Source organism: Oxyura jamaicensis, unplaced genomic scaffold, assembly GCF_011077185.1.
Source record: "Oxyura jamaicensis isolate SHBP4307 breed ruddy duck unplaced genomic scaffold, BPBGC_Ojam_1.0 oxyUn_random_OJ69129, whole genome shotgun sequence".
In the NCBI taxonomy this organism is placed as follows: Eukaryota; Metazoa; Chordata; class Aves; order Anseriformes; family Anatidae; genus Oxyura; species Oxyura jamaicensis.
The window spans coordinates 4,935-8,293 of NW_023309226.1; the positions used below are offsets into that span (position 1 = coordinate 4,935).

At 41.5% G+C, this 3,359-nt stretch overlaps 1 long non-coding RNA gene across 2 annotated transcripts; it reads left to right on the plus strand.

The window, feature by feature from the left end:
- Positions 1-228: 228 nt before the first annotated feature.
- LOC118159256 lies at positions 229-2,887 on the plus strand. Of its 2 annotated transcripts, none has more exons than XR_004747060.1 (3): positions 229-242; positions 2,624-2,742; positions 2,855-2,887. It is a non-coding gene; the product is annotated as an uncharacterized LOC118159256 (long non-coding RNA). The 2 variants fall into 2 exon arrangements; XR_004747059.1 differs by lacking the exon at positions 229-242 and adding an exon at positions 1,926-1,994.
- Positions 2,888-3,359: the final 472 nt, after the last annotated feature.

Below are 3,359 nucleotides of genomic sequence, written 5' to 3' on the forward strand. Positions count from 1 at the left end.
CCTGCATTGAGCGGGAGCAGGCACCACCAGTGGTGATACAGCCTTAAAACTAAGATCTTGTCCAGGCTGGTAGAAAAAGGGTTACACGTCTCATTGCCAGTGCAGGTCTCCCGCTGGTTCCACAGGTGCAAGCTGTAGTGCAGATGGATTACATGCATTTTACCAGCAGGTGTTCAAACCCTACAGAGTGATAAAAGTGCCTGCCTTCTTCCCAACAAAACTTCTTCCCTTGAGCTGGTGAGGTAGCTGTGTGCTAGTTCAATTGCTTATTTTGTTTTTATCTTTTACAGCCTGAAATGGGTGTTCTGTTTAGTTTTCTGTGTAGCATAATGGCTTCTCTTGCCTACCTCTGCTTTCTCCTGTGAGAGAAGGAGGAATTTATTTCTGGAACTGTCTGAACAATTCAGCCCTTCAAATTTTTAATGACTTTTTTTTCCCTTCTTTGTTTCCTTTCATTTATGTGTCTGTTCCCTTTCTGCTTATCCATTTAAGTTAATCAATGTTTCACTAAGGAATCAAGAACATACGTTGATATTCTAATAAGACACTCACAGAAATCACTCATCTATTTTCATTTACTGGAATATTAGGAACTTATAGAAAGCAATGACTTCTTTTGTATCTCATTCAATAGCTCTTTAGAAAAATGAGGAAAACAAAGCTTCCTTTTAGACTTATTTGAAGACAAATGCAAGTGAAACTTAAGTAATATAAGTGCCAATCTGAAGACAGCTGAGCAGGGGAATGCTTTTCTCTGAAGCTTTGACACTTCTTTATTGAACTCTGTAAAATAATGCTGGGGGGCAGTACCCTTAAAACACATAATCAAACATTTAATCTGAATGAGGATTTATCTGGCACTACTTATTCTGTTAGCTGCAGCTCTATGGCACAGAGGAGAAGTCCTGTTACATGTAACATGTTACATATGTTCTACATATAGAATAGCATTAAAGGACTGTGGGTACCTCAGTTCTACTTCAGTGCCCCAGGAGCCTCTACCATATGTGCAGAGGGGCCCGCTCAGGTTCACAGGAGACAGCTAGCTACTCTGCTTTGGTGCCAGGGTACCACATGGTGATGCAGGGGGGCAGCCCCCTCTGTTCCACGTGTACCAATGCACTTGAAGCGCAGTATCTTTGTACATCTTCACTAGAGAGGAAGGTGGGCTGAGATTCAGAGTCTACCCTAGAATATCTGACTCTGAGCCCTCTCTATGAAGACTCAACAGCTTAGGTCCTGACAAGAGAACAATGCCAAGGCCTGGTCTTCCCAGAGACCGGCATCCTCTGAAGAAGAGAGAGCTTGTGATTCCATCAAATGAAACACGTAACTCTTACCTTCTTTGCCCAGCAAAGCAGCGGAGTCTAAAAGTAAAGGCTAGCACGGTTTTGGAGATGATCTGACATTCATTTTGGTCTGTTGGAAATTATGTTAATGTCTCTACAGCTGAAGGATTAAAATACACACCCCAACAACTATGGGAAATTCCTGCAGTGTTCTAGCAGGTTCTCTGTTTGTCAGAAGATTGCTTTTCTGGATAGATAGAAGAGCAGCTCTACAGCTAACCCACTCAAGCTCTTTGTTTTCACTGTTCTCCCTGTTCTGACATCGCTTCCCTGTGAAGTACAATCACTAGGATGACTTCCAGATGCAGACCCGACCCAGCATGCTGGGTCAAGATCCCCTCAAGGCTGGATGAGGCTGTTATGACAGCCTGCCCTTGAGATATTTCTGTCTGTAGAACGATTGCATGATTTTTTTTCTACATTCAATCTCTGTTTGGATTTTGTTTTAGGAGAGAATAATAATAATAAAAAAAAAAGCTGAAGCATCCTTAGTTATACCTCAAGATCAGAAAAAAAAGCACACCGCATGTTGCTTGTTTGCTGTCTCGCATGCAAACTTTATTTATTTTGTTTAAATTTTAGTCATGAGACAACCGAATTTGAAGAAGGAACGCAGAAATTCCTGTTCTAACATGATTCAGATAAGTTGAGTAGCTTTCTAGATTCACTTTCTCTCCCTGAAATGCTCACAAAAACATTTCCTGATTACTGTTGTGCTAAAGGATTCTAAAGAAGTTTTGATCTCAATGTTCAGCTGAAAAAAACAACACTCTGCTTAAATTAATGTCATTTTAATCCTAATGTATTTTCTTATGTAATCTTAAAATTATCCTAAAATATTTTGGGGTTTACATAAATAAATGCAATTCAATACTTCTTTCAGTACAGCTTTGCCATTGATTCCATTTTAATGTTCTTAAGTTTTGCCCTCTGGTTTACAAATATTGCTCATAATTAGGATTTAATCACCTAAGTAGCCTCAAAAAATATCTATTCCAGGAACAGCATAATGAAGTTACCAATCATACCTTTTTTTTCTTGAAGTCAGCAGTAGTAATGCAATTAGTAGAATCTGTATTTTCAAGGTGGAGATGAATTCAAGCTGAGGAATATGTGCCTTGTCATCTTCAGCCCTTGTCATATTCAGCCCAGGTACTAGTATGTTTTTCAGAGGCTTGAGGCCCTGCAACAAAACACATGTGGAGATTAAGGCCTGTTTAGTTCCAAATTTAAGCAAACTGTTCCTGTGAAAATGGGAGTATGTTGCTTTGCAGTGACCTACCAGACTATTCCTTCAGATTTCTTGTATTTCCTACAAAATGGAAGCTTTTAATGTACTCTTTGGAAGTCAGAAGTTCCTGAGCAACGGGATTGATTGTTCAAGCGTGTGCAGGTAAGAAAGAACGCTTCTAAACTTTTTTTTTTTTTTTTTTTTTAGCAGAATCAAAGCTTTGCATTATATTAATGCTTGAGCTATGTCAGCCTCCGGCTCTATTTGCTTCAAGACACTGTGTAGGACCTAACAAGAAATTCACACGCCTCAAAATGTTATTGCTGAGGTTGTTTTGCTATGTGAAGGTTTCTACGGTTAGAGAGATGCAAAGCAGTACGCGTGTGGTGTTTGGCCTGTAACAAAATCGTGTCAGCGTTACTCTACAAGTAAAATGTTCGTGCAAGGAAAGGGCTTCTGAGGGAAGCCCCCGTGAGGTACCTGGAGAGGACTCTGGTGGTGCTGAATGACTGGAGCAGGTGCCCAAAGTACGGACCCAATCGGGCAGCTCAGACAGGAGGCACTGCGGCAGCTCCCAGCCATTTCCATGGGGATACCGGCATTCTTGCTCCCCGAGGAGTTTGTCACCAAGTAAAAATAATTTCCATCAGTGCAAACAGCTTGTATTTCTGGTGATAGGCGCTGTCGGTGGCTTGGTAACGTTGCCGTCCCACCTCCTGTCATTCCTGCGGTAGGTTTAGGCGCGCGAAGACCCCCGGAGCACGCCGGTCCCGGGCGTT